This window comes from Acomys russatus, chromosome 17 (assembly GCF_903995435.1).
Source record: "Acomys russatus chromosome 17, mAcoRus1.1, whole genome shotgun sequence".
In the NCBI taxonomy this organism is placed as follows: domain Eukaryota; kingdom Metazoa; phylum Chordata; class Mammalia; order Rodentia; family Muridae; genus Acomys; species Acomys russatus.
Genome location: NC_067153.1, coordinates 41,074,342 through 41,097,781, shown reverse-complemented (window position 1 = coordinate 41,097,781; position 23,440 = coordinate 41,074,342). Strand labels below are relative to the sequence as shown.

The following is a 23,440-nucleotide window of genomic DNA, read 5'->3' as shown; positions in this document are numbered from 1 at the left end:
TCTCTAGACTCAACAGGTCTGGGTGAAGGTCCCGAGCCCCACGGAAGCTGTGACTTAGTATATAGACATATATACCGGTACAGACAGGCAGGAGCTCAGAGAAGACCCCGGGACTCAGCAGAGGAAGATGGAGGTCCAGGCTTGGATGCAGAAACAGCAGATATAAAGGAGGAGGAGCCTTATGGGGTAACCTCATTGACACCTCTCAGGTGCCAGTGCCTGATGTTAGGTTCCAGCCGAAGATTTGTTAGAGCCGAGGGCATGATAGGGTCTGAAGTGACATTTCAGCATGCCCAGACAAAGAAGGAGCCTTCTTTTTAAAGCCTTTCAGAAGGAGGTGTGGACAGGGCAGGCACTGCACCACAGAGAAATAGGTGAAGGGCCCTTTTCATCACCAAATTAGGTTCAAAGGCACTAAGGGGCGGGAGACTGAACTTCAAGGAAATTCTTAGGTTAACAAGTCATGGAAGTTTCTGTCGAACAATGGTTATTATATGACCTGCGGGACATGGCATGCAGGACATATGAGCTGGTTAGTTTGTGAGCTGTGTGATACGACAGTGGTCAGATTGCCTTTGACCCCAGTCAGCAGAGGGGTTGAGTGTGTCCTTGTTCAGGAGAGACAAGTCCTTTGCTATGTGATGAGACACCTACCAGCCAGCACCTTAGGTACAGGATACACATATCTGTACCAAACCCAAACTATCTGTGGTAGTTCAGAGTACAGTGTAATGTGATGAGAGAGAGAGAGACAGAGACAGAGAGAGAGAGACAGAGACAGAGAGACAGAGACAGAGAGAGACAGAGACAGAGAGACAGAGAGACAGAGACAGAGAGAGACAGAGACACAGAGAGAGACAGAGAGACAGACAGACAGACACAGAGACAGACAGAGAAGAGAAACAGAGAGAGATAGAGACACAGAAAAACAGACACTGAGAATCTGGTATGTTTCTGGTACCCTTTCCAAGTAGGCATGCCAAGTTCTACTCACTCCTGTGGGAGGGTCTACATCTCCTACTCTGTCCCCAGCATATCTCCTACTCTGTCCCCAGCACTTGATCGAGGGTATCCTGGATGTCCTAGGTACATTTTCTCTCCCCCTCTTTCTTTCTCATCCCTTCATTTCTAGTTGAGGACACTCACCCTACACCACAAATGTGTGGCCAGAAGCTCAGGACAGGGACAGAACTAACTTATGCATGGCAAAGTTAGGTGGAATTCTCCATCTACCCCAAGGTAGAACTTTCAAGGGAGCCCTCCCGGCCACCATACTGCCAGTGAAGAAACCGAGTCTTCCCAGACTCTAGAGCTGACTTTAACCCTCACAGAGCCCTGGCTTTGTACCCAGCTAGTCCACTACTGGGTGTCCCCTACCCTAAAATCTGCCTTGAGTCTGGGACATAGTCTTCCCAGAGAGGCCAGTCCTAGCTCCTCAGGTCCCTAGAGCAAAATGTCATTCCAGCCCATTCTCCTACTGTCCCTTTCTGTCCTGGAGACCCCGACACCCCCTTACTTTGATCCCATCCTCAGCCCCATAGCAGGAAGCCAGACCCTTACCTCCGCACTGGGGGCGCAGGCAGCCTCCTTCAGGAGCCTCCAGGCAGCAGTGCCTGAGCCTTGGTGCTTCCTATTTATTTGTGCCACGTCGGGAGGAAACAGAGAGCAGAATGAGGAAGCGCCAGTCCCTTTCACAAGCAGCTCAGCCTACTTCTCAGAACTGCGGACATTAAGTTTCTGATAATAGTCACGGCATTTATTTCTGCCAGGGAAACTTGCATCCTGCTGCCCCCTGGTCGCAGTCCAGGAATGGCCTCCTCCAAGGCGCCTTCCCTGACTCCTCTGGAGGGAGCAGACACAGGGGGCAGTAACCACCTCCTTGCAAGTGTGAGCCCAGAGCCAGGCAGAGCTGGGGTGGGCCCCAAGGGCACCACCTCTCATCAAGTGGCCTTATGCAAATCACCTAAAGGTGGCAGGTTCAAGCCTTGGGACCCCTTGTGGTATTTTTCTAGAAGTACCTACAATCCAGAAGGGTTTTGAGAGAACACCACTGATATAAAAAACCTAAGCTCACACCCCTCTGTATGCAGTGGAAGCTTTGGCCACTATGCTCTTCCCCCAACTTGGTCTTCAGAGAAAGTGGGGGTCGGCCTCCACTGACCTTCCCCAGTGCTCAGCCATGGCCCAGAGGAGGACCTCATGCATGGATATAAAGTCAATGAATCAATGAATGAACGAAAGAATGAATTCCTCTGAGGCTGGTGAAATTACGGTGAAGCCAGTGAGTCACTCCCTAGGGGCGAAATTTAAAGGTACACTAAAACTTAGTCATATAAATGAGTGATATTTTAATGCAATATGGTAAAAATAAATAATCAATGAGTGTAAAAATACAAGGGATGAAGCGTCATCCTTTAAAAAAAAAAAGGCAGCATCAGTGACACACTGGTCATTTCTCATGTCCTAATACAAAACTACAGAGGCAGGAGGCCAGAGAGGTAAGGAGAGGGGCCCCTGGGAAGGGAACAGGAGTCAGCTCAGAATGAGCAAGGAGGGTCAGGCACAGGCTCAAAGCCACCTACTGTGCTCTGTCCTGACTGTTCTTTCCTTGGAGATCGCTGTGTTCAGATCTTACACATTTAATCTACAGCGGTACAGACACCTGACTTTCAGACACTGGAAGGTTTTGTTTTAACCGATATTTTCTTTTATTCGACAGAAAACGGAAGTCAAGAATATCGCAGGCTACCCGGTAGTGAGTGACACAGTCCATGGGGTACACAGCAGGTGGATGGAACGCCCTTGGTTTGCAATGGTGTTTAATTAACTGCTTAGTAAATCCTTTTGGCCTGTGTAATAGCTATGCTATGTTCACTGGCAGCAAATGGCACGGGGTAGGAATTGTGTGGCGCCCAACAAGCCTTTTGTTGTACACGTGGGATAGCCACACAAGGCAGGGGGCCTCTATCTGACAACTGGATCTGCCATGCTTTGTGGCCTTGAAATTTAGAGAGATGAGTATCTCTTCACATGTTGCCTAACTGCTTCTCCAAATACCTCAGTGTTTGGGGAAAATGAATGTGTCATCCAGATGGCCCTTAAACTCAGTCCCAATGCATACACGGTCACGTCCGCCATCCCTACCTACACAGGACACTCCAGCACGTAAAGCTGACAGGAAATCCCTTGATCCTTTACTTGTACCCCAGTGACAACATGTCTTTCTTGGCAACCTGCTAGTTTTGAAAACAGTGTCAGACTAGTGACCTGTCAAGTCTTTGTCCCCCACGCTCCTGCTGCCTCTTCTAGACAGCCACTCCTTTCTTAACAAGGAACGGGCAGAGATAAACTGCCCTTCTCCTATGAAGTTCAGGTCCCACTCAGTCTCGAATCTTGACTCAAAGTGAAAATGAACACAGGTGGTTAGTGGCCAAAAAGGCCATTTAGAAGAACATCCCTAGAAACAACAAAAGGTATGCTATGCCTAAGCCATCCAATATGTCTGCAGGTCACTTTATTAAATCAAAAGTCCCTGGTGCATTTTTGTGAAGTGTCCTATGGCTTGCAGAATACAGCCTTGGAAATGTCAGATTCTGTCTTAAAGCAAAACCTACACTTACTAATCTACTGTAGTTTACCCAAGGGATGGGTTTTTAATGTCTTCATTTATTCACACATGTCTTGTTAGTTATAACTAGTGACTTGACCAGCCTAGAGTCACCTGAGAAAGGAGTCTAAAAGGGGACCTGTCCAGACTAGATGGGTTTGTCATCACTGTTCCTTTGCTTGAGACAGAAGCTCACTAGGCAGCCCTGGGTGGCCTCCAACTCAGAGATCAGCCTGCCTTTGCCTCCACAAGGCATGAGCAAGCGCACCAACTGTCTTGACTGTTAATTGATGCAGGAGGGCCCAGCAGCATTCCCTGGGTCTTGAACTGTGGAAGAGGTTAGGTAAGCGTGAGCCTATGAGCCACCAGCACACAGTGTTCTTCCACTGTTCACACTTCTGCATGAGTTCCCGCCCTGACTTCCCCTCAGTAAAGGGCTGTGACCTGAAACAGGCTCTTTCCTCCCCTAAGTTGCTTTGGTCATGGTACTTGTCACAGCACGAATAAAGTCAGGACAACACCCACACACCTGTTCATGTTTTTGACAAATCAGACACACAAACACTGCAGCCCTTCACCACCTCTCACACCTCAGTATCAAGGACACCAGCTTTTAAAGTCTTAAGGACCAGAACAAAGCTCACCAGGGAAGACAAAGCACAGGCTAGGTGCTCCTCTACTGTGTAAAAATGCAAGTTTGCTGCAGCACAAAGCTTGCTGCCAGGATCAAGCTAATTCCAGTTGTCACTGGTCTAAACACACTCGGGGCCACAGGAACCACACATAGCACCACACTAACATGGGCAGGACGGATGCATGTGGCATGGCTGAAGCTCCCAGTGGCTTTGATACTCTAGGCAGTCGTAGGTATGTGATAGAAATGTCTCACTAGCTGGTTTCCTGGCCTAGCCAACACACTTCTGTCTGCAGGACAGTGAGAGAGCAGTGCCGCCCACTGTTGAGTGACAGGTCTGAATCCCCTAAGACCTGAGCTCTGAGATCAGTGCTCTACCTTACTGTCTCTTGTCACACTTGGGCCCTGGTATCCTCTGGGGACTGTTACAGAATTCCCTGTACTCCACCTTGGTAAAGACACCCAAGTAGTTTTCATCTCTGCCAATTAACTCACCACATTTATGTCTGTTGTAAACGGGGGGGGGGGGGGGGGGGGGGGGGGGGGGGGAAGCCACCATGGAAACAGAGCCCACAACCTACACAGCTTGCTGTCGAGGAGGGCAGCGTCCAGGATCTCTGCATCACAGGGCATTTCCAAACCTGCTCTCTTCCTCACTCTCAAGTGGATGTCAGCGTGGGGTGGGTGGCAGAGGATGGTGATGTCCAATCTGTTCTGTCTGGCAGCTGGAGGCAGACTGGGCTGTCCCTCAGCATTGGTTCCATGGACTTGTCCCATGAGCAAAGCCTCTGCAGTGGCATGCTGAAGAGTTAGCAGGGGGAGGTGAGAATCCCCTGTCAGGAACATTCGGGGGGGGGGGGGGGGAAGAGCACTGCAAAGGAAGGCCAAAGACTTTCTTCTGGTCCTCCAAGTTTCCTGTACATCACATCAGAGGTACATGGTTCAATCTATGGCAGCCCGGAAGGCAGGCCGAGCCTAATTTTTTTGTTTTGTTTTGTTCTCTCTGTCTCTGCATCTTTGTCTCTCTCTTCCTCTCCCCTCCCTCCCTTCCCCCAACTCCCTTCCAGGAAGCCCACTGCTGTACAGGCATAGCTTGCAACCCTCCACCCTGGCAGGGAAATCCCTGGCTGGAGTGGCCAGAGAGAAGCTTCTGACCTTGAGGATTGTCTGTGGCTGGAGAGGACAGGCTTAAAGGACGTCTGTCTGCACCTCTTTCCCTGAACTTCATCTTATGCTTGGCAGGGGCAACAATCTAGATATAGCCACCAGGTGCCCAGGTGGAGGAGCATTCTCAGCGTGGAGGCCACAGGGAGGTGGCTAGTGCTTGCTGGCCCTCAGCTTGGCGCCTCTGTGGATTTAGGACTTGAAGAGGCCAGCTGGGCTCAGAGATTTCCAGCCTGGCAAGGATACTGCCACCGGCGAACTTGGACACTTCATTTATTGCCCCAGGAAAAACCTAACCCCATGCCTACCAAGATACTCACCCTGACAAGGGGTTGGGTTGTGGTTAAGACTTGTACATTTCTTGGGCCGAGGCACGTACCAAAGTCTGCCTAGATGGTGTCATGAGGGAAGACTGACCTCCAGCCCAGATCTGGGCCCAGCCAATGATTGCTCTGAGGTTTCTGCGGGGCACTGCCATCTAGGACTTGGTACCCTGGGCTGTCATGCTTTTCTGCATCTTTGTGTTCCTGGCCAATAACTCTATGCCTGGATCCCTCTCTGAAACCTTGGCCTGAGATCTTCAAGATGCACCCTCAGGTGACGTGTCCTCAGGGAGAAGGAGAAAAGTCTTGAAGACACTTGTCCCCTTTCCAGTTCTAGCCCTCACCCCAGACCTTCCTCCTTCCTTTCCAGGGCCTCCCCAGACGCCTGGAACTTTTGTTCTGGGCTCTCTCAACACTGAAGCAAGCCCTGCATGTGCTGACTCACCCGACGACCCTCCTCCACCTCCCACAGGGGAAACAGTAGAGAAATAACCATGTCCTCTGAGTTTGGTTCCTTGTTCCCACCACCCAGTGACAATCAGGGGCCTAGCACCTTTGTCCTTTGGCACTTCCCTCAGTCGCCCTAACCCTGGGCAGCTCAGTTGAGCCCCTGACAACTGAGATCCCCTTTCTTTGAGTATGCGAAGATGGGTCTCAGCCTTGGGTCTTCCTGCAGGAGCGTCCAGGCACGGAGCCAGGCACATTTTGCACGCGTCTCCCGACCCTAGTCAACTTAATCTGAACTGCCTTCACAGACACATAGAATTATCTCTCCATGATGATCCTGAATCCAGCCCAGTTGACACACAGCTGGACTGCCTGCAGGGACCTCTGACCTCGGTGGGACTGCTGGTCACAATGGGACCGCTGACTGTGGGACTGCTTGACTTATAGCTCCCCGATTAAAGCAACTCGGCACTGTAAGTGAGGGCACAGTGGAACCACTGGACTAGATTTGCTTCAGGTTTGTTTAAGATGAAATTGCCAAGGCTATCCCTCAGGAGGCAGGGAGAGGAGCAGCAAGGAGGGGAAGCCATCAGATTTTAGGCGTCAGCAGGGCTGGGTATTTGAGCTGACATACTGTTGCTGTTCCCATTGACTGGAAATTCGAGGTCTTTGCCCAAGGTAGTTGACCTTTGGGGCTGATTAAGGGAAGTTTCTCGTAAACAGAAACCGCCTTAAGATATCTATTTCTTCCAGTAAACAGAAACCTGCCTTTAGGCTTGTTTATCCAATAACATTTTTTTTTCTGATTACTCAGCCAAAGCCCTTCTGTTTAGGACACTGCCACCCGCACTGCCATTTTGGGGTGCTGATTTGAACCTAACAGGCACAGTGTCTGTTGACTGTCATTTAAGCACCCCTTGTCACTTCTGAAAAGGGGAGTGTATACAGAAGGCATAGTAAGGCGACATTCCTAAGACTATTTAATTTTGCTTAGTCCCAACTATGTGCCCTTAAGAGAGGGTGAGGCATCTCTGATTCATCGCAGATATGTTTGTGAGGTCCCGTGGGGGCCGCTGATGCCTGTGGGATCCCACGGTGGTCATTGATGCCTGTGAGGTCCCCCAGGGTCACTGACTGATGTCACATACAGAATGGTCTGGCAAGAGGGTGGAAATGGGCACAGATCCATCTCCTCCTTGCGATCTTGCTTTGAAGGTCACAGCGTTCGGCTCCTCTCTGCCGGGGACTTAAGTTTTTTTCCACATAACTGAAAAAAAAATCTATACTATATTTATATCAAAGTATTTTAAATTGTAGACATATTATAGGGTGCACATCTCAAGTGTGTGGCAAATATTTAGACGCCTACACACCCAGATATTATCCACCATCAGGACAAGAAGTAGGACACTCTAGTCCAAGGTGGCATCGCAGGTCCCTGCATAGTCACTCTCTCTAATAATGGTGGCTACTGCTCTGCTTTCTCTCACTGCACAGCAGCTGCACCTGCTTTTGAAAAGACTGTGAGAAGATATACAAAAGTTAATATTTTTGTTGCTTTCATGTGCACAGCCAGTGCCTTATGTACACTTGGATGACTCAGTAACAGTCCCCACCACCCACCTCAACAACTTTCCCATCTCTCCCAATTGAAACAACGTAGCAGTGTGCCATTTCTCCTCTCTGTCCACAGAAATCACCATTCTACTTTCTGCCTCTGTAAATTGGACTACTTAGGGGCCTCATCTAAGCGGCATCACACTGTGTCTGTTCTTTTGTGCCTGGCTTATCTAACTTAGAATAAGTTCCCCAGGACTCATCCAATAGTGGCCTAGGTCATAATGTTCTCCATATGTAAGTGATTAGTACAGTGACAGTGGTGGCAAAAATGATGGTGGTTGTCATCTCTAAAGGAAAAGCCAATTCCCCAAACTCCAAAAGGCAGTCCAGCTATCCAGGAAAGAACTCTGCCTGGACTAGAGTAGGGTTTCTGGTGGTCAGATAAGATCCAGAATTTTTCACAACTCTTGAAACTGGTTCCCATTTGCCAAAGGGAGTCGTGGTTCCCCTTACTTCTGACAGAAGGGACAGGCCGCTGTCATTGGTGCCAGGCTCCTTCAACATCACAAGGACATGTTATATCATCCTGTCCATTCTCACCTCCTCCCTGTACCCTAACCTCCCTGCAGTTCATAGCTTTCCCTCCCCCCAACTACTCATTCTCCTTAAATCCCTGCCATCCCTGGGATGCTCCGCCCCCTTCCCTCTTGCTCTCACTCTATGCCCTGCTCCTGCTTCTCTCACCATGTTTTCTCCATCCTCTCTCCCCTGCTATTCTCCCTCACAGATAGCCCTGGCCAGGTCCAGTCTGCTCACCATGTTCAGTCCACTTCTTCCTCTCTCTGCACTGGATTCTTTCAGATGCCTCTGGTCTGTCTGTCTGTCTGTCTGTCTCCCTCTCTCTCTCTCTCTCTTTCTCTCTCTCTCTCTCTCTCTCTCTCTCCCTCTACCTCTCTCATATCTACAGTAAAATTCTTCCTCTTAGCCATATCGTGAGTGACCATGTCATCAGTTTATACATGATAATAGCGATGAAATTGGTGTTGATAATGATGATGGCAGTGATGATGGCCATGGTGGTGACAAGGATGAGAGTGACGGCAGTGATGATGCTGATGATTTCCAAGTGGTGATTTTCAAAATTACTGATTTAGAAGCTCATGTCATCTCAGGTGTGATCAGTATGAGCTCTGTAACATCGCTCTCTACATGTCCCTGACAATCTTTCAGGCACCGTGAGGTAGGTGCCTCGGTCTCATCTTGTTGGTGGTTTTGCTCCAGCCTTGGACTCACTCCAACATATTCAGATTCTTCGTAGTGTAGAGTCAGGAATCCTCATAGTCTCTGCTGGTAACCCCTGCTCTTAGGTGCCTTGGTGGACAGAGACACTGAATGAATGAGTCAGTGAGTGAGAGAATATCTTCATAGCAGGTTCACACTGATCCTGCCAATTTCAATCCATGCCACAGGGTTGCTGTGGGTTTCTCTCTGTTTCGGTCTATCACTTTCTTCTGGGTCAGCCATGAGGAAAAAGATTTCCGTCATCACACACACACACACACGCACACACACGCGCACACACGCGCACACACACACGTTCCCATCCCCGGTGGGCTGCTATCTACCATCTACCAGGGCAGGATTGCACTTGCTGAAAGTCAAACTAAAGTGGAAACTCCTAATGCCACCACAATGTGAACTGTTTTGGAAATGCAGCACTTACAAAGCCAGCTTGTGGTGACACACAAAAGGTTGTCCCAGCATTCAGAAGACAAAGGCAGGTGGATCTCTATGAGTTAGAGGTTGTCTGGTCTATATAGCAAGTTCTAGGCCAGCCAAAGCTACTCAGTGAGATATTGTCTTTTAAAAAAAATGGTTACAAGTTAAAATGGGACTTTAGGGTAGACCTGTTCACAGGACTGGTGTGATTATAAATACAGGATGTTTGAACACAAAGACAGTACAGAGTGAAGGTGACCATGAACTGGAAAGACACAACTATAATCTGAGGGCCACGAAAGATTGTAGGAAAAACCAGAAAATACACGAGACTGCATGAATTCTTTGGAGCTGTCTGGGAACTGTAGTCTTACTATCACCTTGACTTTAGACTTCTGGTGCCCAGAAATCTGTGGCTGACAGACTTTTACTGTTTAAGCCACCCAAGTTCTTTTTTTCCTCCTTGTTGTTGCATTAAGCAGCTCCAGGACACTGAGACACCCACCCACTCACATCAGTCCTGCTATCAGTGTACTTCCTCCCAGCATGCCACAGGGTAGCCTGATGACTTCAGCTGACAACACAAGTGGGAAAGAAGAAGGACATCTGGAAACAGAACTTGAATTCAAACCCACCTGTGTCCCGAAGGCCATAGGCCATATCCTGTGTGTGTGTGTGTGTGTGTGTGTGTGTGTGTGTGTGTGTGTGTGTGTGTGTGTTTGTTTATTTGTTTATTTAGAGACAGGGTTCCTCTGTGTGGCCTTGGCTGTCCTGGACTCACTTTGTAGACCAGGCTGGCCTCGAACTCACAGAGATCCGCCTGCCTCTGCCTCCTGAGAGCTGGCATTAAAGGCGTGCACCACAGCCACCAGGTACCATATACTTATTTAATTCTGTTCTTTCTATGGAATGTCAAAATAAGCCTATTAGTTAGTAGATCTTTTAAAAAATGTTTTTGCTCTTGAGGGTGGAATTCATCTCCTTGGCCATGTTAGACAAGAGCTATATCCCCAGCAAGCAGGTAGAATATAGTAATCGCCACAGAAGTTTCTGGTGTACTGTGGCCTACAGACTATAGGTTGATATTGAAAAACTTAAGTACGGCCAGGGAAGGTGGCTCAGTGTGCTGAGACATTTGATCCCAACCTGAGTTTAACCCCCCAGGATCACACAGTGGAAGGAGAGCACTAACCCCTCCAAGGTGTCCTCTACCTCCACAAAGGCCCTCACTCCACTAGATAAAGAATCAAAACCATAATAATATTTAAGGGGTTAGAAAAATCAAAAGAAGGAGAACAATTTATGGCATAGAGAAATTACATGAACTTATGAAAATTCCAGTTTTTAAGTAGTGCTTCCTTGGGGCTACACCCATGCTCGCTATGAATTCCCCCACCATGGAAAAGTCCTGGAGTTGAAACAAAGATGCTGTGACCTGCACAAGCATATTTGTCCCCTGGTCCTTTATGAAAAAGTCGACCAACCCTGTTCTAATGTAGACATTTGAACTGCATCTTTTGCAGTATAACAAAAGAGATTTCCACCTGGGGATGGGGGAGAGCAGGAAAGAGCCCCCAGGGACAGGGCTGGGCACTGAATTGTGAAGGGGGACATATAAAATGCTGACATTTATTAACCATTCATTTACCCAGCAAGCACTGAACTCCTGCTGTGTACCTGTCAGGAGATATGGACATGCTATAGAATTTACAATGCAGAGTTGGCTGTACACAAACCTGTCCTATGGACCAAGAGGACCCTACCCAATAGCAGAAGCCTGTGGAAGCCAGGGGTATGCTCCTGGGAAATCCAAGCATATGGCACAGAAGAGGTGACCCCTGGAACTGGATGGTGGAAAGACCCGGGTTCTTGGAGATTTTGCCCAACGTTTCAACATTCCTGGTGTCCATTGAGTCTTTTGGAGACTTGAGGGCCAGGACAGGACTAACCCAGACTCCCTTCCTCTCACACTCTAGGTGGTACCACCAGCTTTGGAACTGAGGCCGTGTTCCTCTCATGGTCCTCAAAAGGCCAAGAGCACACATGGGGTCTTGGGATTTCTGTCCCTTTCCCCCTGTGAACGGCACCTCCTGGAACTTTTGGAAGCACCATGGCTATGCCGAGGGAGGCCCAGCTTGGCCTCGTGTCCACGGGACCTTTGCCTCCCACCCCCCAAAGCCTGTTTAATCATCTTCCAGCCACTGCTGAAGATGCTTACACTCTGCCCTTCTTGTTAGCCTAACAACCAGTAAGGAGCCGGAGATGTATTGTTAATTTCTTATCCCACACCAGGTACATGCATGCATGATGTGCTAGGCTGCACAGGCAGGGCAGCACGGGACAGGTCAAGTGGGAATGGCACATTGTCCCAGGCAGGATGCCAACCGACACAAATGGTTTCCCTCCACGGATCTCAAGAGTCACAGGCTCTTCCGAAGGTCCTCTGTGTCAAACACTGGCTCCCCGGGTGGATCTTATCTGGAAAGTGATCGCCCTCTTTGTGTTTTTCAATTTTATGGTATCTGAGTAGACTTCCCTTTTCCCTCTTGAGCAACTGTAACTACTAAACCTCAATTCTTTATCTGCAGAGCACGGCAGCCCTCGGCCTGCAGATGCTCGCACAAAACGGTGGGCACCCAGGCCCTTTACCTGCTCTGTCTCGCTTCTGTGATCAGGTCTGAATGTGCGTCCATTCCACTAGAGATTTGGATACCAGTCCTCATCAGTGACCCACCTGACACCCTCTCGGGCCTTCATTATGTCCCTGCAAGCTTCCTGTTACACCTTTCAGCCCTGCAATCCTTCCTCATAGGACTTCCCACCAGGCTTTCCAAAGTTCACTCTTTTTTTTTTTTTCATGGAAAATGTTAGCATTTAATTAACCTCCTCAGGCAGCTTTAAGCCACCAGGACACAGGCACCTCCAACACCCTCAATCTTCTCTTCAGCTCTTCTGCTAAAGAATTTGGCCTTCACAATGACTGGCTGCTGAGGGAGCTTGCTCTTCCCCAGAACTTTGTAGTAACCCACAACATCAATGATGGGAGCAACTCCAGTCTTGTTTTTTGCAGCACTGACTCGTGTCTGCTCACTGACCAGTGTCCACAGCTTACCCAGGTTGTCAGTTGGGCAGAAGCTCTGGTTCCTCTTTAAGTGGTAATGCCTCATACCAACTTTCCCAAAGTAACCTGGGTGATATTTGTTAAAGTTGATCCTGTGGTGATGCGTGCACACAGCACTCCTGTAGCCTCCAGGGTGCTTGCGGTGCTTACTGATGCGGCCGTGACCATGGCTTACGTGGCCCCAGAGTTTTCAGGTCTTCCTCAGTCTGGATGGCATGGCAGCGGCAGAAAGGAAAGAGCCCAAGGTTCACTCTTAAAGGTAGAACACAAGACATGCTTCCAATGTGTTTATGTAGGACTCTGTTCCCACATGCAACAACTGACTCCTCTGTGGCCACACTCTGGCTGTTTAACTACCACAGGCAGAACATACCCTGCTGGAAATACTTGGGACCAGAAGAGTTAGGAATAGTCACACGCATACAATAGTCACACACATACATTAGTCACACACAAACAATAGTCACCCACAAACAATAGTCGCACGCATACAATAGTCAGTCACACACATACAGCTATCTAAAGGGCAGGCCCAATTCTGTACGGGAGGCTCACTAGTGCGCATCTTATACACAATAGCCCTTTCCAGAATCCTAAGTGTCCTTCGGCCTGATCCACAGTGCAAAGCATGAGATTTCCCACTTATAACACCATGCCAGCCCTTTGTAATATTTCAGTTTGGACTTTTGGGTTAGGCTTTCATAACTCGAATTCATCTATTTAAACCTACTTAACTCCTGCTGCATCTCCTCCCTCTCACACCATGGGCTGTCACCTTTGATCAACATCCCTTACCTGCCACCAAACTCAGGACTGATGCCTTTGTGAGCCTCAGAGCTCCAGAAGTTCTGAATCTGCCTAACTTCCTGTGAGCAGGATTGTGGGCACCTCCTCTTGCTGGCATCTGGTTTTAAAACTCTAATGTTTTATAATTTACTCTGTGTGTATGTGTGTGTGTGTGTGTGTGTGTGTGTGTGTGTGTGTGTGTATACATGAATATATGGGTTCATAGAGTATATATGGGTGTGCAAGCACATGTGTGCACATGCGTGTGGAGGGTGGAGGTCAACCATATGTGTTGCTCCTCAGAAGCCATTTGCTTTGTTTTGTAATGCAGGGTCTGTTACTGAGATACGCTAGGGTTCCCCCATTAGGCTAGGCTGGTGGCCAGTGATCCTCCGGGGCCTGTCTGTCTTTCCCTACCTCCCCAGGTTGACAAGCACTCATCACTACACACTATTTTTTTCGTTCTTAAAGATGGGTCCTAGGGATTGAACCCGGTCCTCACACTTGCAAGACAAGAGCTTTACCCCCTGAGCAGCTCCTCAGCCCTAGAGCTTTCCATCAGGTGACTATTACACCATGACCTGAGCGGACTTCAGTACCGAAAATGTTCAAATGGCCAGCTGATTTGTACACCATCTCTGTGGACCCATGATAAAACCCTCAGTGAAGTTACAGCCACGGCCACAGCTCTCTAACAAGCTAAAATAACAAAACCAAAAACTGTCCCTGCTCTCTGGAACCAATGTAGGAGCTGTCAGGAGGTGCCTGTCTATTGAGAGGGACTGGCCATTTTCCTGATCGATGAGTGTGCCCGGCTGACAGCCTCGAGAGAACTCACATTCGTGGTGGCACCTTGAGCATTTCACTTAAATTGAAATGATCCCCAGCTCCACTTAAAACAACAGCCAGTGCCCTGTCCCTGCGTGTGACTTTAAGTGGAATTGGGGATTATCTCAGCAGGGTTATTCTGTCCCACACAGCCATTTTATATGATGGCACATCCATGGGGACAGCCGTGTCATAGAGACACGGGCAATAATACTGAGAACCATATGCATAGGCAGTTAAGCTTCTCTCCCTCCCAAGTATGGCTGGAGACAAGGAGAAAGAGAAAAATTGCAATAGATGGGTTGCTGAACTTTCAAGTTTCCACTCAAGAGATACTGGTCTTACAATCATTAAAAACTAGCAATGTTCTGGTTGCAGTGGTACATGTATTTAATCCCAACACTTAGGAGGCAGAGACAGGGAGATCTCTGAGTTTGAGGCCAGCCTACATAGTAAGGTCTACACAGTGAGACCCTGTCCAAAACAAACAACATAGCAGTTTGCTAAATGCATCCAGGAGGACTGAGAGAAACCAAAATGGAGCCAGAATGAAGCCAGAGCTAGAGGGAAGAAGAATTGGGACTTCAAGGGGATGGGGATGTGTAAATCTACATTCCAGGGGACTTCGGGACTGTGGTCAGGATTGGGGGCTTAGTGCTATGGGTACTGAGAGGATGTGAGTTTCGAATGGGTGGTTCTTGCAATTGATTAGCTTTAGAAAAGATGGATCTAGTCACTGTGCTGAGAAAGGGGAGGGGGTTGGGAGGGGGGAGAGTGCATCACCAGCTGGAAGGTAGCACTGACCAGTTGGGACCCTGGTAGTAACAACAGGGAAAATCAAATGGATTCTAGATGACCTTAATGACCAAATTCATAGAATCTGGTGGTCACACACCGTCCAAGCCATTGAGGAGCTGGCAAGGGCAGTTGCCAGGTGGATAGATGGCAGTACTCTCCTCAAGGTGGAGAGCTGGAGAGGCTTGGGCTGGACAAAGGCTTGCTTCTCAGCTGCCAAAAGCCGGGACTGGCCTCTACATGATGATGTTCTCCTTAGGGTCTGTGATAGAACTGGTTCCCCTAGCACCAAGAGAGCAGGTCCACACTCTAGGCTTCAGCATCCCTCCCTCCTTCCCTACTCCTCACTGGCCTACCTCATTGGCCTCTACCTGGGCCAATAGTTCTTCCCAGCCCAGTAGGTGCCCACCATGCATCTCCCTAATGCAGAGACATCTGGAGCCATAATGGAAAACTTCAGAGGAGGCCTGAGTCCCTGTTCCTAAAAACCACCTGATGTTCTTCAAGGAGCCTGTCAGCAGCCAATCTGAGCACAAACAGACATGACAGCTGCTCTCTGACTGGATAATCCCTGCACTGACAAGAAGCAATAATTCCTCTTCCTACACAGGCCTCAGGCAAGAGAATCAGAGCCAAGGGACCCCCAGGAGTCAACAGTGGCAGGAGTTGAAGTACCATAACTCAGGCTGGGTAAGCAGGCTCCTCCACAGGGAAAGCAGGCTCCTCTTGAGGAAGAGTGCTTCTTCTGGAAGCTAAAGGCACAGTATGGAAGTGATCTGGGGTGACGTGGAGCAGGGTGCGTCTCCTCATCTCGAGTTTTTGTGCCAGAGACCTCAACATGGGAAGAGGGATGCAGGAATAGAGCTGTCAGGAGCCAGCGGGTCCCCACTGGAGGAAGCCATGCTAGTCTCAGAGAGATGAGTGGCCATTGAGGGAGGACCCTGACAGCAGCCACAGCCATGGGGAGCCCTCCTGTCTTAAGTGAGAGCTAAGGATTGAGTCTGTCTGCATTGCCAGCTGAGGGCAGGTGACTGAAACGTGGGGGCTAAGGATGACATTCTGTGGGATGGAAGGCTGTGCTCCAAGCAAGGCTGTGTGGACTCTAGGAGGGATTCTAGGCGTGTCCTGGCCATGCAGATTCACATGGCTGCCTCAGACAGCTGCAAGAAGTGTGGATGTGCTAATGGGAGCTGAGAGAAGCAGGTATGCAGAGCTGGCGGGAGAGGGCAGGCCAGAGAGAGCAGGTGGGGCTGGGTCTTGGCTGCATGAACAGCCTGAGGCAGGTTTCTAGTTGGCTGAGAACCTAACAGAGGACAGAGGTGGAGGTCCACAGGCCCTGGTATCCTCCTGTGAATCCCCAGCCCAGGCATCATCGGCAGGAGACTGTTCAGGACACACATGGTGCCCAAACTTTGTTCTTGGGTTCATATGCCTCTCTCTCCCCCATAGAGAGCTGCTTCTCCTCGGTCTACCTGTGGCTCTGGCTGGAGATCCGCTCGGCTTATTCCTAATTGCATCGTTTGATTCCTTCAAATTGATAATCACCCAAGCACAACACAGGAAGTGGTGAGCATGTGTCCTGGAATGATTAGCATCTTCTTGGGGAGCTGGGGACACACAGTCATGCACACCGGATGGATGGAGGGACAGTTACTATCTGGGAGGAGGAAAATGAGAAGAGCTGAAGTGAATTCGGATTGTGTGGGCTCACAACGTTGGGTTCCAAGGTGACTAAGGTAGCTTCCATCTAGAGTTTCTCGGAGACTTAGCCCTGGCACAATTTCTTCCTTCCAGCCCCAATGATCAGCAGATTTCTATGCAGTTCTCTGGAAGCTCCATGGTCCTCTGGGTCGCCCTCCTTTTTCAAGAGGTCCCTCAGTTGTGGCCTCCAGGGCTCATATCTCCTCATATAAGGTAGCATGAGCCAAGCATCTTTTTATATTATCGTGGTGGTTCTCCTACTGAGCACCTGAGGCTTCCTGGTGGGGCTAAGAAAACTGGCTGGCTGTGGCAGGCACCAGGGTTCTGGGATGGACTGTGTGGCCTGTCCTGGCCTTGCACAGAGAAGCCAGGCATACTGGTGATGCCAACTGCTCCCCTGGCTTTAAAGCAGGCCATCTGCTTTTATTCCTGGTTCCACCTGAGAGATGGGCCCCTCAGAGCTTGTCTGTGATGCTCACTCTCCATTGTCAACTTGATGAGATTTAGAATCCCCTAAGAGAAGTATGTCTGGGTGTGACTGTGAGAGAGTTTTCAGAGAGGTAAACTGAGGTAGGAATGTGAGCAGCACTGTGCCATAAGCTTGGGGTCTAAGTTGAAATGAAAGAAGACCAAGTACAGATTTCTGTGTTCTGACGAGGGACACAATGTAACCAGATTCCACACACTCCCTCTATGATGAAAGATGCACTGTAGTCTCAAACTGTGGACCGGAACACACCCTTCCTCTCTCAAGTGGCTTCTTGTCACGAACTTGGTCATAGCAATAACATAAGTAGCTATTTATACCTTCAGTCCCCAGTTGACCCCAAACCACCAAGAACACAAGAGAGAGCAGCTGCCTTTTGGCCCTAGTGACATCTGGAATAGGTCACATTCCCCCAAGAGACCTCAGAGACACCCCCATGGCGTGCCTCATATGCTGGATTTAATGTCAGAGGCGCCATCTAATTCCTTTGCACCTGTTTCTATACTCTCCTGGCCCCTCTCAGTCTCCTCACTGACTGCTCACTCTGTCCTTGTTGTAGCTTAGATTCTTAAAGTCCCTGGCACTCTGGATGTGTCCTTCCTTTGAAGTTGGGTCTTTACAGGAGAATGGAGGTAAATGGGGCTGTTGACTGGACTCTAAGACCATAGAGCTAGTGCTCTTATTAAAAGATGAAGCATTGACTAAAAAGATGATGCAAGGATAAGTTTAGAACTTGGCACTCATGTCAAAGCTGGGCATGGCCATATAGATGCCTATAACCCCAGCACTCTGGAGGACATGCCACACCAGTCCCACTCTTCCAGATTCATTGACAGATCTTGTCTCAAAGGAGTAAGATTTAGAGGAAACTAGCTGGACATCCAATGTCCTTCTCTGATCTCCCCATACTCACCCATGGGTACACAAACTCGAACACTCATCCCTGCCCTCACTTCCCCTCCACTCTTTCTCTCTTTTTCAAATAAGGTCTCAATATATAACACTTACTGTTTTGAAACACACTATGGAGACCAGGCTGGCCACAAACTCACAGAGTTCTGCTTGCCTCTGCCTCCTCAGTTCTAAGATTAAAGCGATCTGCCACCATGTCCTGCAATACTTTACTCTCAGGTGTGTGTGTGTGTGTGTGTGTGTGATTCAAACTCTCCCTGCTCCCCCATCTCTCTCTCTCTCACACACACACACACAAACACATACACAAGGATTGCCAATTAAGGAGATGGAGAAATGGCTGAGTTCAGTTCCCAGCACCCATGTCAGGGGGTCCCACAACTGCCTGTAAATCCAACTCCAAGGGCATGATACTCTCTCTGGCGTCCGTGGGCAACTGCATTCATGTGCATAGGCTTCCCCACAATGAAAAATAAAGCAAATATTTAAGAAAATCAGTTAAGTATAAAGTTGTTAGCTAAATAACTATAAGGGAGTAGAGAATGAAGGGGAGAGTTTAAAAGGGGGGCAGAAGGTGGTCTTGGGTGGGGGAGCAGTGTCGCGTGGCGGGGCCAATCCTGCTAAGGTTAGAAAAAGCTGTAGGATACCTTCAGCTGCTGGCACAGGGAAGTGTCACACTGCTGAGGTGAAGTGGCATATTCCCAGATCAGCTGACAGTGGTAAATGGGGCTGGGGAGTCCCCTGTCCAACACAGCAACACTCAGAACGCAAGTCAGAAACAAAGGTTTGGAGTCCAGCAGTTCAAGGCCAGTGACATAGGGACAAAGGGGGGAAATAAGGAAATGGGTGGATGGTGGCTTAGACACCTGCCTGTAGTTGGCTTTACAGGCAGGTTTCTGTGGCCAGACAAGAGAAACCCCAGTGGGACTTACCGGCTCCAAACACTTTGAGAGTCAACAAGTGACATCTTTCCAGGATTCAACACACAGGTCATGCAATGACCGCCACATTCTGTCATCAGAAAGTGCAGAGGCCGTCACACCACCATTTACAGCTTCAGCACAAAGGCAAAACTTTACAGAACAATCCAGACTTGGGAACTGAATTCAGGTCATTTTGGTCAGTAGTAAGTGCTCTTAAGCATTGAGCCATCTCTCCAGCCCCATGTATGTGTGTGTGTGTGTGTGTGTGTGTGTGTGTACGTGTGTGTGTGTGTGTACGTGTGTGTGTGTGTACAGAGTTGAGGATGTAGCTCAGTTGGTAGAGTGCTTGCCTAGCACACACAAAGCCCTGGGTTTTATCTCAGCACTCAGAAGGCGTAGCAGGAGGCTCAGGTGTGCAAGATCATCCTTGGTACGTTCAAGGCCAGCCTGGGCTACAGGAGACCCTGCCTCAAATAAATGGCTACATATGAGCAGTCTAACAAACAGTGATTTGTAAAGGAAGAAAGGGAAGTGGCCAACAAATGTGGAGAAGACATTTAAACAAGAGGATGGGTGTGCCATCGCCATGGGGCCATCACTGGGTCTCTTTCCGATTCAAACTTTAGAAACGAATTATCCTTTTTGCACAGCTTTGACCCCACCCATGGCATGCACGACTTTCTGGGAAAATGTGAACAAATGTCTAGTCACCCCAGAGAGGGCACCACAACAGACCACAGAACCATCCCATGCATGCTTAGTACCTTGAACCAAAGAGCTTAATGGGATTACTTACAGGAACGACTTAGGGGTAGCCTTACCACTAAGCACTCTCTCCACTCCGTGCTGGCATTTGTTTATGGTTTATTTGCTCCTCAAGTGCCATCTTATGCACCTTATCCTGGACATTACACGTGGGCCCAATATCATATGGGTCTCCCTCAGGTAACCACAGCTGTGGTTTTCAGGTGCCACTGGGTACATCCTGCTTGAAGGACAGCACCTTCTTCTTTCCCTTGCTTTTGTTGTGTTTGTATTTTCAGCTCCAACCTCTTCTCTCCCAACACATGCACACACACTTGCTTGTGCACACACATGTACACACATGCTTACACTGATACTGACCTCAGAGGCTCAGGGACAGTTCCTATCTCATTCCCCCTAGCTCAGCATGCAAAGCTGTAAGAGCCTATCATGGCCCAGAGAAAGCCACCAAATGTCCCACTGTAGCTGCAGGGCCCCTGAGTCCATCACGTTGACCCACAAGACTCCTGATGGTGAGGTTCTTGTTAACAGCTTGCCAAAGTCCACCTAGAAGCCAGAACCATGTCACCACACTCCTGGATGGCTTCATGTTGCTGGGAGTTTCCCTATTTGACTGCATTGTCACAAGACCCATAGGACAGAAAAAGGATGAGAGCAGTGTCCACTGTGTCCTCGTCCCCTCTGGGCCATGAGTTCATCTCAAATTGCTGAAATTTCTTGTCAGAGCTCAGGTGACTTCTCTGTCTGCCACTGAGTTTTCTAAGTAGGTTTCACATACTAGGAAATGTGCTCAGGAAAACAAGGAAGGTGCTGTTACTTATAGCCCATTTTACAGATGCGGAAGCTGAGTCTCTCCTGCAATGATCCAGAGAGGCAGAAGTGGAGGATCCACCAGACCCAGATCCACCTCTTAGCCTCCCTCGCTTCTCTGCATAGCAACCTCTGAGCAGGTAGCTCTCTGCCTTCCCTTCTTACCACACTCTTTCCATGCCCTCCCCATACCCAGCGAGTCAGCTCATTGTCCCATTCCAGTTGCACTTTAAGACAATCCTGTGAGGCACTTCTACACTTGTTTATAAGGAAATCTGATTTTAACCTGAATTCTGTAAGTGGAAAGTCCCTAAGTTTTCAGCCTGGGAAACGATATTCAAGTCGCTCATGCCAACAGCGCCAGGCTTTGGACTGCAGCGTGGACCTTAACTCCAGGTCAAGGCTCAGCCAGCCACAGTGTCACCCAATCCTGCTCTTCTGGAAAACCCCTCACATCTAGCAAATACAGAAGGCACGCAGTAAGGCAGAGTCACAGATTGTCGGCTGCAGCCTTGGCCACGCCCTCTCAGGATCACTAGGAACATCAGAATGTTGGAGAAGGGATAGTGCCTGCTCGTCCCCCCTACCACATCCGTTAGATCAGAGAGGACAGGCCAGTGTGATTCAAGCGTACAAAGTGCCATAAAAGGAACCAGAGGGCATCAGGCAATAAACTACACAGAGAAGGAACTGCTCCCCCTTTTATGTGAAACGTGGGAAAACAGCAGCTTGAGCTGTAGAGTGTGAGCTCCTCTTGCAGAGCTGGGTTCCTAGCACTCATGCTGGGCAACTCACAGTGCTTGTAACTTCATCTCCAGAGGATCTAGCACCCTGTTCTGGCCTCCTCTGGCACCTGGACTCAAGTGCACTTCCTAGACACACACACACACTTACATAGACACATACACACACACACACACCACAAACATACATACACACACCACACACATACACACATTACAAACACACATACACACACACTTAAAAATCTTGTTTAAAAAGTTTACTCAAATGTAGAATAATTATTACTGGAAGAACAAAATAGTTAATAGTTAAGTTCAAAGAAGTCCATTTTATTAGTAGTTGTTTTATATACAAACCTTTCCACAGCTCAAGGTTAGGGAGATGGTATTTTGTACATCTTTTCAAAGGGTGTGGTGGTTCCAATCCCATTTAATTAGTTCTCCTGGGAACTGAACAATTCCCAAACACCATTCCTGGACTCCCTCTTCCTTTCCATACTGATGTGCACACACTGTGGGCACACCTTCCCGAAGTGTCTCTGTGCTCAGATCTGACCCATGGCGACTTGCTCCTTGTGTACCTGGGTGTCTCTATTTTCCAACTTAGTGAGCTGACTTGTGGTTTCTGAGTGGTACCATCCACACTAGAACCTCAGGATCTCGAGCTCTTTGGTGTTCTGTATACATTTTTTGCATACACATGTAAAATTCTAAGCAAAAACACTATAGAAAAGTGTCTTAGTTTGCTTTCTATTGCTGTATCTTATTTGCTTTCTATTGACCAAATCACCTTGTGGGAGGAAAGAAATCATTTGGCTTACACACTCCCATCTCACAGTCACCATGTGGGGGGAAGTCAGGGCAGGAGCTCACAACAGGGACCTAGAGGGAGGAGCTGAAGCAGACATCACAAAAGAACACTGATCAGTGGTGTGATCCCCATGACTTGCTCAGTTTCTGGGGCAACCTCTCCCAGAGCAGTAGCACTCACAATAGATTGGGTCCTCCACCATCAACTATTAATCAAAAAGTGCTCCCAAAGGCTTACCCACAGGGCATTCTGATGGAGACATTTTCACAATTGAGGTTCCCTCTTCTCAGTTTCCATAAAGTTGTCAAACAACAACAGCAAAAACAAAAACAAAAAACAAACCTAATAATAAAAACCAGCACAATTGGCACCTTGTCAACCTGACACACAAACACATCACTATTAAACCATAATATTCCTTTTATTGTTTATCTCCAATATCTCATGATAATGTCATAGTATAAAACGCAGTAAAACTTTAAAGGTCCCAAATACTTCAAAAGCTCTAGTTTCTTTAAAAAAGAATCAAAGTCTCTTAACTATGGGTTCTTGTAAATAAATAAATAAATAAATAATAAACAAGTTAATTTTTTTTTTACTCCAAAAGGGAAGAACCAAGGCATAAAAACAATCACACTTAAAGACCATTGGTATAGCTACAAATCTTGTATCTCACTGTCTGACATCTGGGACTCACTTACGATCTTCTGGGCTTCAAAGGGCTATGCAGCTTCACCACAGCTTCTCTGGCTCTGCCATCTGCAGCCCACACAACTTGTCTGAAATGCTCAGACTGGCTCCTCTCTACACCTTCTGCCATCTTTGATGGCTGCCTGGTAACCTCGGCATCTCCAATATCCCGGGGTCTCCACTGAACCTGAGGCTAAACCTTCACCAATGGCCTCTCACAGTGCCAGTCCTCAGCTGCTATCTATGACACCTTCAATTTTGTACCTCTCATGTTGCCAAAAGCAGTCTCATGAAAGAGGCTTTTGCAACCAACGTTGACTGCTATCTCAAGATGCAGCCTTGGCCCCCTCGGGACCACAGCTCTTCTGTGCTGACCCAGAGGAAATTCTTCCCAGAAGATTCTACCTTATGATTCTGGTCTCTCGCATCTTCAGCCTCAGAATAAAGCAAAAGTTTAAATTCAACTTATTCTTAATCCAAACTGTTATATACATGGCCCTGATAAAGTCATGCTTCATTCTTAAGCTTCCGAAGCCTGATATCCACTATCTGAATAGGAAGTATTATCTTTCATGTGCCTATAACACCTCATTAAGCTCTGTGTACTCAATGAC

At 48.4% G+C, this 23,440-nt stretch overlaps 1 pseudogene; it reads right to left on the bottom strand.

The window, feature by feature from the left end:
- Positions 1–12,297: 12,297 nt before the first annotated feature.
- LOC127200972 (60S ribosomal protein L27a-like) lies at positions 12,298–12,792 on the bottom strand (annotated as a pseudogene).
- Positions 12,793–23,440: the final 10,648 nt, after the last annotated feature.